Raw genomic sequence first — 13,088 nt, 5'->3', positions numbered from 1 at the left:
CGATCGTTTCATACATATCTTATTTTTTTTTTATTCAAATATTTCGTATTAAATTTTTGCTTATTTTAAAATAACCAAATCAGATACGACGAATATTTATACAACTACCTATATTGGTTTTTGAAATTTACATCAAGTTTATATGATGATGACATAAAAAAATAACTTACAACATAACATATGATATTCAATTGAAACCCAATGACAATTGAATTTATAAATGGGATATTTGAAATTATTATGCTAATAAATATCAATAATATAATATAACATATTAATTTCATTCAATGGACATTGGACACTTATTACACGCATTTAATACTTTAATATGACGAACGACGGTTAACGTTTGGATCACGGTCGATATTGTAATTGTTTTTATATTTATGAATCTGTCTGCAGGATTTAACAACGCCGTGGTCAACATTTTACTGGGATACAAAGTCCAAACCCTTCTATAAATACTATACCCATAAATGCGGTTGGATCAATGTTTGCCCATAATTAATGTCAATCATAGATCCGTACATTTTACCCCACACTTGCTCTCCTAGTCCATATACAGCGCACCGTCATTCGATAAAGTTGTACATCATATATGTATTTTGTATATACAGTATACACGATACACCAACGTATCTGGTACATACATACTACCAATAGACGCACAAAAGTGAACTGAAATGCTGAAAACTACAGTTCAACGAAGTTATTTTTTAATATTGTCTGTCTAATGCATATCGAATTCGGATGCAAGTTTTTTCGATACACACCGTTGGTACTTCTTCGCCAACTCCTCAAAATAAATAGCATGATCAGCCAAACAAAAATCACTGAAATCAGCCTGGAAAATAAAAATCACCAATATACAATGTTAGTTACGAAATTGTCGTGATTGCTTAAATGTTAATTGTTTGTGAGCTTTTTTTAAAACATTTTTATAGTCTAAATTATATAGTGAATTATACACGTACACACTATGTAGGTTAAGGCATTTAAAAATAAATTTTTGATATAACTGCAAATACATTTATTTGTTTTTATAAAAATTATTGAACATCTCGGGGTCGCTGTTAATGCAAATATTAATATTATAGATTTCACAACAATAAAATTATTATATATTATTAGTAAAATGTTGAAACTGTATTATTATATTTAAATATATTTTGATAAATTAATATCGATTGATGAAACTTTATTTAAAACTCAAATATCGACCTCTGTTCTCGTCTACTCTTCATTTAAATATGCCTCTATATTCATATACAATAGAGTACCTGGTAAACGGTATCATGAAACCGACCCTGGTTGAACGCTTCCATCCAACGACGCTTTTGAGCCGCAGCTAAACAGACGAAAAAGAATGCCTGATAGTCTACCGAGTTCACGACGACTAGACACAGCCAGCGGCAAATCTCGAACCAGTTCAGGCGGCCCCAGAAACAGTCGAATGCCCAGCCGGAGCACAGAAGCCACCACGAGACTCCGGACATCTGTAACCGAAAACAGGGTTTTAATGTGGCGTGATTTAGAACAATACATGATGCATTTATGTTAAAATATGAGTGGTGATGGTATTGACACACTCGGCTGAACGGACATAGTCACAGTAATTATTATATCATCGTATGTATGTATGTGTAGTATGTACCTCTATTTACGAACAACGATAGCCGGATCTCGTTTATTACGACAGTGAAACGCACAACGAGACCGCATAATTTGTACTCGAAAAAATGGTCATCATTAAAGGTTAAACGTTCCATTGTTTGATTTGACCTCCCTAAGTCGTCATTACCATAATAATATTATTAATATTATGTTGTTTTTTTTTTTTTAATTTCTAGTCCCTACGCGATTCCACGACAAGAAATTGTGTAAAAAAAAAATCGGTAATTAAGTTCGTACGACCATGCCATAGTACTGTAGTAGTAGTAGTAGTATGCATATCGAGCCAAATTAACTTTTGCATTATAATATTGTAACATCCACGCAATAAACGTACATAAAGTATAATAATACCTATTAGATAATAACGCAACGCACTTGAATACTAATTATAGGTCATAGCACTGATATATCAGCTATCATCATGTGTCTCTAATAATATATAATATGCACATATAAACATATATAATATGCCAACGATTTAAAGTATCGTGTGTAGCAAAATTTATATGATTATAAATACTTAAATACTTAAATACAATAGTATTAAATAATAATCCATCTATAAATGTTTTACAATATAAAACGTTTTAAATTCAAAAAGCAATTAAGTCAATAAAATTAAATTTTGTTAGCTTTTAATGTCAATATATAAATTAATACGTCTATATAAAGTATATAGGTATCAATTTAACAATACGAATAAAATAATCGGAATCAAATGGATTTGAAAGTGATTATTTCATATTTGCACTAAAATAAATTGAAGACATTACTCAACTCAAATTATTTTATTGTACAGAATTTTCAATGAACTCGATAACTGTAAAATTAATATATATATATATCATGTGTTTAATGAGTTCGAGTCTCGATTAATTTCTCCGAATCAAATATTCAACTCGGCTTTGAAAACAATCTCGTGCATAAATAATTATAATTATGATGATAATAATAATAATAATATCGGTACTAAAAATGAGTATGTAAAGGCCTAATGATTAATATGAATTTACATAATGTCTTTTAATTTTATAACACTGCAGTGGAGTTAGCCTTGTGTAATAATCGTATAAAAAATACCCACAACCCACAACTCTATTATACAAGGATGTAACGTTCCACTTTTACCCGTCAATATGTTTATGTTTTTATAAACTAATAAAATAGTTTATACTTTATTGAATAAATAAATAATAATATTTATGCACTTTGCACTGCTTTAATACTTTACTAATTATCATGCACAGTATTTTTATACCCATCCTTATTTCGAATGAAAATGCAATAACTATCTTAAATTGCACATACCGTACTTACTAACTAATAAATATGTTAATCTACAAGTATCTTGATAACTATAATCTATAATAAGATAGTGTATATAGGTACTTAAATATTATCTCATTACATTTTATTGAGTTGTGACATCGATCGCGTAATAAATATTTCTAGTATGTTTTAATTTTTATTATTTTAGGTAATAACGTAATTTCAAACAAATACTATTTAATTTATTACAAGATTAATACTTTAACGTTTTTCAATATTATACCTATTACAAAACCTAACCTAACATATGAGATTAAATGACATTGTCCGCGGACGAGAAGATCACTCATATCATTTATAATTATACTTATTAATATTAATAACTTCGTTTAATTTTAAACAACTGCCTTGAGCATTAAGCGTTTATAATTGGAAACTGGAAACCACGTGAAACATAAATATACATAAATCAACGGGTCAATATCACGAGATACCGACTAGTCGAGCTACTGATGAGCCAATTGATAATTAACAATAAGCACTGCTTGTAATTACCGATCTTTTTTAATCTCGTTTTTCCGTTTATACGATATCGCGTACCTTGTGTATATTTACTTCTGTAGAAAAATATTGGGTTAATTAATATGGTGGGTATGAGTAGTGGTCATAACTACCGCTTCCAATAAAAAGTCAACAAATGACTAAAATTGTTAACCTATTTACTTAAAGTATATTTTTTTCAGTTTTATTAAAAGATGAAATTATTACAGAGTATTTTTTTGAATTGAATTGAATTGAATTATTGAAATGTTCTATTTTATAAGTTTACATATTATATAGATTTTTTATATTATTAGTAAATCGATAAAAAGTGGAAATTTAATATTATAAAAATATATAAATTTGAAAAGTTATTTATTTTTATTTGTATTATATTTGAGATAAAATAATGAATTTTTAAATTCAATTTATATTTTATTTAATTAATCAAATCAAGAGGTCAAAAAAATATTTTTATTAAGCTAAGTTCTAACATTTTAGATTATGATATAGATATAATTAAATAAGTATAGTAAATACTATTGTATAATTAGGTTATTACTTATTACTAATTACTCATACCCATAAAATAAATTCGATGTTTTCAGCAAAAATTAATTCAATATACTGTATCATTAATAATTAAAAATAAATTACTTACAGTGATATCATTATATATAAATAAACCGATCCACTGACAAATCATTTCCGCTCAGATTAGTTCTTTAGTCATAGAATATAACGCATAGAAAAATAAAATAAAACTATAATGATTAAAAGTTTATACTTTTAATTATCAAGACTTCCCCTTGACTTCCTTTTAAATTTATGCTTTTAATAAAACCATACAAACGTTAAAAAAATTGATTTTCGTCGTTCACTTTAAAACATGCATTGAAACTATTGGAAGTAATTTTTTATCACGTTTCACCCCACCCCCCTATCCAAACCCACACCCACTACAATCAATCCAATTTCTCATGTTTCCTAACCTTAAATGCGTTGTACACTTCGGGTTGTTCTTGTTGTAACAACCATTCAACCAGATGACCAAAAGCAGCCCTTCTGTCGGGGTCCTCGTCAAATGCCGGCGGCCAAACGTATCGTGTCGTTTCGTAGAGTCTGAGCAGTACGGCACATGCCTCAATGCTCCTTCATTGAGCGTATAACACAAAATTTATTTAATGTAATTTTATTTAAAAACCTATACGGCCAACGCAGTGTGCATCACAAACCCGTTTTTTGATCCTCGCGACGCTATAAACAACGTGCAAGTCATGCAATCGAATAGCGCCGGTGATCCTCGTCTTTCAACACGGCTGTATAGTTGTTCGAGCTCCGAGTACGTCACCGAGTCTTCGGCCACCAGTCCGACGTTTGACCCGTACCTGCAACAAAAATAATAACTAACATGTCGAGGAAAATAAATTTCGTAACGGAGTAGTATTATAATATTATAACGTGTTTTTGTAACCTCAGCGCCAGTCGTATTCCAGTGAAATCGAAATCGGTTAGATTTAATTTACGATCGAACGCACCCAGGTCGAGTTGACCATCGAAACGACGATGGCCAACCGACGCTATTAAATCCATCGTCTCCTCTCCCTGCCAAAACGTACAAATTATTATACATACTCATCATTTGTTTAAATCGTTTTTCTGGCTTTTATACGTTTATATTATACCAAACATACTCACCTACGTTGTATCTTTTTATGACCTATACAAATTATTTTAATTCTGTTTATTCAGAAACTTAAATAAAGACTATATATTTTATTACAACGTTAAATAATAATATAATATTTGAATTATTTTACTGTCGTAGCTTAAGGATAAAAACGGGAGTGAGCACGATAAGCAAATCAAACCGATAATTATTGTATGCTCACGGTGATCTGGTCGGAACGAATTATTATAGAGCGAACCCTCTGGAACCAAACACCGCCGTGATGGTGATTAGTGTTTGTCAATAACTCGGCCAAAGCGCTAGTGGTAGATACGGTAGCATTCAAAGTGCCGTCCGACAGAAGAGGTCGTTGTAATTTCGTCAAAAGTTCAGTTGCTTCGTTGACAAAAACTATTTCATTTTCCGTACGACTTTCGGCGGACAGCTTTAATAATGTTTCCTATCAAAAATAAACAAAAACCCGTTTGAAAATAAACATTTCATAATAACGTACACAGCAAAAGCCACGGGTGACCCTTCTCCGCGATCAATGGTTAAAATGAAACTTTTAGGAGTTCTGGTTACGTAACAAATTTAATATTGACTTTCTATTCGGTTTCAAACAAACCGTATAATATAATATATGGTATGTACTCTGTGAGCTGCGTCTACACAATCACGTAACATTATTATTACGACTGGAGGGCAAAGATGATCATTATGATTAGTGATTGCTGCGCTGTCCAAACGGACCGAACTTTAAACGGTACATTACCATTACCGTAAATGCAGTTGGGTCATGAGTTATACATAGAGCATGAATAGCGTATTTGTTTTGTACACTATAATAAGTATGTTTATTTTTTTCATAACATCATCAACCGTAGCCAACAATGATACAATAAAAATTATTGTACGTTTTTACTTGATATTTTAGTTTTAAGTCCGCGTAAACACGTGAGCTGAACGTGTGCGTGGCTGCTTGTATTAACCGAAGCCATAATATTACGAGAACGCTTCTCGTAATGGGATAGCCATCAAAATGTTTAAAGGAAGCGTAATAAAGTTCAGTAAGTGCCATTATTCCAGTTACTGAGGCGTCCAAATCGTCAACTCGACAATGGTCAAGTACAATGTTTAACCCTGTAAAAAAACCAAATGGTGAAATTTAAATTCACGTCACCGATACGAGCTACCTATACAGTATATGATGTATAGCAACGGTTCCCAAATCTTACTGTTTAAATGTTTAAACGATGATGGTATATTTTAAAATTCATCCATGGTGCTTACTATGAATATTACGATGAACATTAAAAAAAAAAGGAACAGCTTTATCACTAATATAATCACAAGTATTAAAATTGTTTAAACTGACGTAGAAGTAAGAAGTTCCTAGAACTCATATAATATCATCTATCTGCATTTACGTGGCTTTTGGCGCCCATAAAATGGGAAAGCTATATATTCGAATACCAAAATTTTATTATATTAAAATTTGGAGGAAAAATCCTAACACAATTTTTGAAAATCAGATTAATATTCAGTTGAATAAAATTGTTTTTACCGTTATCATAACATATTATATTGATAATTAATACAAATTATTCTTTTAAAATTCAAATCAAATAATTATACATAAATAATATATAAATAATGTATTTGATAATTTTATGATTTATCAAAATAATTACAATAAATTGTAAATAATATATTTTTATTTTCGCATGGAGGGTGGGCGTAGTTCCTTTGGAATAAGGATAATAATAATAACAATGCTGACCTCCGATCGAAGCGCAACAGGAGTAAGCGACGCGAACGATCGAGTCAAGGGACTTCCGGTCGCCGTCCGGGTCCAATGAGACTTCCGTTTGGCGCGAACGGTCCGCTACGAATCGGTCCAGAGAACCGAACGCGTTCGTTCGATCCAGCCAGTGTCTGCCGGCGGCCGTGGTGCAAGCGACACTTAACACCAACAGGTGTCGTGGGTTCAACCAGTCGAAGTCTTCGCGCTGCGGCGTGTCGTACATGAGCGTACCCAGTGGTGTGCCGCGCACGTTGGTCAAGAGTGACCGATGGTGTCTGAGGTCACGGTCACCAGCGGCTGCGTGCTCCAAGAACGACATCCTCCTGGTGATTATCCGCCAAATCTCGTCATGACGACTACCCGTCAACGTGGCTGCGACCGCTGTCAACGAATCTATGTCCACACTGTCAGCACCCTTCCAGCGCCTTTTCTCGAACAATCCGTCCAACAGCTGTTGACGAGTGACTAACACGTCTGAGCGCTCCACGACCTTAGCCAGTATGCGTAAGCCAAAAGCGTTATCCGCGATGGAGTCAAGCGTCTCCGGGTGGAACGCGGCGATGGCGGCCACCAGCGTGCAGAGGCCGTTCGCCAACGTCGCAGGAACTCCCCGGCGGTTAGCGGACAGAAATCCAAGGCAGTGGTTCGAAATACCGGTCGCGTGGATCCGCAGCGTCCTGGACACCTTGACCGGAAACATGGCCATCGTGGCGCGGTACCCGAACATCTTGGCCAACAAGTGCATGCCGTGCAACGCTCGGGCGTATCGGACCACGGCCGCGATATCCGCATCGTCCGATCGTCGGGGGATTTCGGGTTCGACGATCCACTCGTGGAAACCGGACACGACGGCCCGGAGCAGCTTCCGATCGCCGTCTAGGCACTGGAAAAAAATAACAGTTCAGTTGCCAAACATACTCCTTAATAATCACAATACTAGTAAATAACCGTAACCCAATCTTAGAAATGTACAACAAGTCTATCCAATTGTTGTTTAATTTTTTACGGACAAGAATTTATTTTCAACATCATATGAATTGACATTTTTCACTGTTCTTATTTATCCAAAAAAGATGATTATTCCCTTATTTTCTCGTACTTGGAACAATATCTCCTCAAGATCATCAAAATTAACGAAAATTCCAAAACTAACTTACAATAATCTAATATACATAATTATATATTTCAATTCCGTATCTCTGTTTATGAGGTTAGATTTACGTATATAACGTACAATGATTATGTATATTTCCCGTCGTTAACGTCCCACGATATATAGATAACTATAAAATACAAGACTATATTTGTCCACGGTAATATTATCAAAAATAACAGTTTGAATATACCTGTGTCATATGGATTTCAGAAAAAGGTCACAATATCTATATGCTTTTTAAATTAAAAAAATTTAATATATTTATAAATAAAAAGATTTCAAATTTAAAAAAAAACAAATACTTTTGTTTTTCATTAAATTACATAAATATTTTACTTTGAACCCTTAAAGTTAATAAAATTATTTTATAATTGAATTTGGCATAGTCACTACAACAATGTACATTTAAAAGAGATAATGGCATACCCTTAATATATATTAAAAATCATAAATAAATGGTTTTTTTTTAATTTAATAATAATATTTTAGATTTAAATAAATGAATTGCTTTTTACTTTTTAGTTGATTCATCTGATAACCAAAAAAAATTCCACTAGCATACATTAGAATATAATTAAGTTTCAAATAGTAAAAACTGTTTATAAATGAATAATTATTATTCATTTAGTATTATAATGATAATGTAAAAAATAATGGACCAAGCACATTACCTCGTAGTACCTACAAAAAACTTTTGTTTTTTGACCTGACGATTGACCTTTAATTTTGGCTACAAATTATTTATTGCCTATCTTTATGACAACAGATACTAACCATTTTAGATTATCTAGGTACGTATTTTAATTCCGAAATAGAACGTATTCCATAATAAATTATAATAATACCAAATTAATTAAAAATAGTCCAGTTAAATGGAAAACTGTATTTTCAATTAGGTATTTTTAGAAAATATACAAATCGCAAAATTTAAATAATTACTCAAATTTGATACGAATCTAATAAGATTGAATACCATTGACCAAAAAGATAACGACCATAATATGACGTTCGAACATAGAATATAGACAAAGGTGAATAACTTCGACGAAGGCTTAACGATTGAAAACAACCACATACTACATTGCTAGAACTAAAATACAATAACTTTATATTTTTTTAAATTCTTTTAGCTATCCAATCAATTAATTCGCACTCTTGCAAATACAGCCCTAACATTCATACTATCGTATCAGAAGTTAGTTCCTCGCCTAACGCACGAACTGTAATACTATATCATGCCGGTACAGTGTTTTATTCAATATAGTTTTATGTGAATTGAGCTAAAGTCCGGCTACAAATATACAATTTCGGCGGAGTAACCTAACCCCAACGCCGCCAAAAAAAAAAACTTAAACCTCTGCGCAGAACGAGCGATTCTGAATAGAAAATTAATTCAATCTGTAAAGAACCATTCACAGTACCGAGCCATTCTGTTGGAGGGGGGGGGGCAAACGATCGATTACACGCCATTGGCGCAGCGGAATGAGGTCACTTACCTGGAAAAAGACCGATCGGGACGAGTGGTATTTGGAAACGGCGTCAAACCACGTGGCAGTGGATCGGCGCAGCACAGGACGGCGGCGGGCCGCGGCCGGGGTCTGGCCGCAGCGGTGAACTCGACGACGGCCGGTTTGACGGCCCCGCGGCCGGCCGCCCGTGCAGACCGCGGACAGACACCGGGCCGTCAGCGACACGGCCGTCACCGTCTTGCCGAAGTCGCGGCGCTGCGCATAGGCCGCGCGTGCGTGGCCTCGCACAGCGAACAGAAACTCTCGGCCGCGCTCTCCGGGTCCGGCGCCGCGTCCACGAGCTGGCGTACACGCGGATGGCGAGGCCGAAGTGCGTCCGCGGACACGGCGCGGGCAGCCGCCGTCGGCCGCCGGTACGCGCCCGCGTACGTGTCGTGCGTGAACGCACCGGAGGCGTTGCGGCTGCGAGCGGTGTCGCGCGCCGGCCGGCCGGGCCGTGTCCACCAGCCCCGGCCACCGGCGGTCCGCCAGCGGGACGGCCGGCCGGTGGCCAGCAGGGCGTCGCGCACCGCCGCGTCCAGCGCCCGGTCCACGTCGTCGGCGTTCTGCTCCAGCAGCCGGTCGGCGATCCGCCGGGCCGCGGCGTCGGTGTCGCCGCCGTCCACGTCAGACGACGACACGGACGAGCGACGATCGACTCGGCCAACGATTGAACGTCGTCGAACGCGCCGCTGTCCAGCAGACACTCGTACAGCCGGCCGGCCGTGTCCGTCGTCGTCCGTCGCCCGAGTCGGGGCACGTGTGGTCCATCGCGGCCGCGCCAAAGTCTGTCAGTCGCGCGGCACCCGATGGTGGTTTTGTTTTCCCGGAAGACGAAAATCTGGTCGAACGGATCCAGTTTTATTTTCCGTCCGCGCTCGGTCGGGTCGCCACGGGTTTTCTCACGATTCGGCGGCGGCAATGCGTATACGTCGCCCGATATGTGTACACCCGTTACTAAGGGGACGCGGCCGATCGATCGGATCAAACACGCCACGGGTTAAGGTTATATTTTGGGGGTACACCTGCACGTTATTCGGGATTAGCGAGTTGTCCGTCGCGACCGTTGAGTAAATAATAAAATAATATTATGATATGGTGTAGGCTGCAAGGGCGCCCATATGGCAATGGAGGCACATGTCCCCTCCTCCCCGGAAAATGTTGAAAAATTGTTTACACGAGACCTACAATGAGTGAAGGTAGACTTGATGGATTACGTATGATAAGCGTACAATAGGGAAAAAATTGATGATAAAACGAATGAATACATAGAACAAGTAATAAATATATTTGGTGTTAAAAATAAATTTACAATTTTTATTCGTAAATTAATATTTTAATAAATTTATGCTATTAATCAAATGAAAATTCAATAAATAACTTTTATGGTTAATTGGTTAAATAATTATTATTATTATTAATTCATAATCTTCCAGTTTGATATATAAAATATATGTAATAGTATAATGTTAAATTGTAAACCCCTTCCTATCTCATGGACATAATTAAAATTTTGTCGCCCCTTTGAGAATTTTTCTATGGGCGCCCTTGGGTGTAGGTATCACAATTTTCGAAATGTCTACGACCGCGACGTGTACATTTCAAATGCACTGCGCGGCGCGATTTCGGCCGATTAATGTTCGGCGCGTTAAATTCCAAAGTCGGACGTCGGTAATGCCCCGACCCCGGTAACTGTTTTGATAACGCATGTGTACACATAGCTGTTCTGATCTGAACCATTGAGCATTGGTCGAGAAACGATTTCATTTATAACGCTGACAATGCGATCGCCATCATCGGTCACACTCTTCGGTATCGAAATACTGTGGGTTTAAAATAGATGTGTACATAATGATAATATCGCTTTGTGAAATGTATTTATTCTCGCCTTTATTGTGATTATTTTGATTTTGCTGCTTTGAATATACTATAGAGCAATACCACAGCGACGATTAAATAAAGCGTATTTATAATATAATTAAATACACCTACATACTCTGTGTTAATCACAATTTCTCGTAAATAATTGGCATTTACATAATAATTTACGTACATGATTTTACTGGTTGCAGCTGTTTTATTTGACCCTTTCTGACCTCTGCTGCCGTTAAATCGTCGTGTTGGATTTATATTTTCAGGTAATTTACAGTGTGTTTAATGTATACATAATATTAATGTACTGGCGATTGTGTTGCGGGTACACTCATCAAATACATTTCGTAATATTTTGCTACAGTGATTGTACATTTAACAGTCGTTTTGAACACTGAATCTTCAAATCTGCTAAAATATTATAGGTACGTAATAAGCAATAATAACAAATATTACGTGTTACGAAATGTAATTGGCAACTTCGTTTTCAATAACTTAATAGGTATAATGTGCATCAGTTTATGATTATAAACCAATACGATATTGCTATATCAAGTCATAATATTATATAGCATTATTAAAAATTATCTTCCATCATATGCATATTATCCAGACTATAATATTTATTTATATTGTGATAAATATAATAATAAGCAGGTATAGATACTTTAGAAAATCGAAAAAAAACTTCAAAAAAAAATTGGAGCGGCTTAAAAAAATTATTTTAAGTCCTGAATAAGATTAGAATGGTAATATCATAAAAATCAATATGATAGTTAAATCGTTTTTAATTTATTTGTTACAAAGAAAAATACATCTATGAAGTTGTCCTTCGCCCACATTTTATCCTATGAACTTAAAAACTGCATAGATATCAAATTAATTACAAAATATCTGAACAATTTTTAAGTTTCTAGGGTAAAGTGGGAAGGGGGAAACTTCACTGACATATTTTCCTTTACTTAATAAACATGTAAGAAATACCTGTTATCTACATAAAAAAGCACATTTTACCACAAGAAACAAGTTTAATCTTATTTCGATTATATATAATTTAAAACTATATTGTAGTAATTTACAAATATAACACAAATAACTCAAGTTTTGATACTTTTAGGTTCAGATTGCGCTTTTTTTCCTCAAATATTTATACCATTTACAAATTAAATTCGATTAACAAGTAAAAAGTTTGTCTAATAAAAATTATTTGTACTTCATAATATCCAAGGATTCAAATATTTAAAACTTCGTCGATTCAAGGTCAATTGTTTATTTTTCATTTAATATTTAAAAAACATCAGCTATCCATGATATAATTACTTCAAATTTAAATTACAGTGAAACTAATTGAATAGTTCATGGAGGCATAGACCATAGTTCATAATATATAGACAGTAATACATAATATGTACTTTATACGTCATGACAATCATACCCCTCCATCTTTAAATCATGTCGTCATTCGATATATTTTAAATTATAATATGTAGATAATTTTTTATAGATATGATAGGTATAGAGTTATAATTAAAATAAACAAACTTAATTAATAATTACAATCGTATATTTATACCTAATACATTTATAAATCAT

At 34.9% G+C, this 13,088-nt stretch overlaps 1 pseudogene; it reads right to left on the bottom strand.

Moving 5' to 3' along the window:
* Window positions 1-599: 599 nt before the first annotated feature.
* Window positions 600-12,938, bottom strand: LOC112599567 (annotated as a pseudogene).
* Window positions 12,939-13,088: the final 150 nt, after the last annotated feature.

The sequence above is a fragment of the Melanaphis sacchari genome, unplaced genomic scaffold (assembly GCF_002803265.2).
Source record: "Melanaphis sacchari strain LSU unplaced genomic scaffold, SCAv2.0 Contig53_pilon_pilon, whole genome shotgun sequence".
Classification (NCBI taxonomy): domain Eukaryota; kingdom Metazoa; phylum Arthropoda; class Insecta; order Hemiptera; family Aphididae; genus Melanaphis; species Melanaphis sacchari.
The sequence above is the reverse complement of the archived record's forward strand: the minus strand, read 5'-3'. Positions and strand labels throughout refer to the sequence as shown.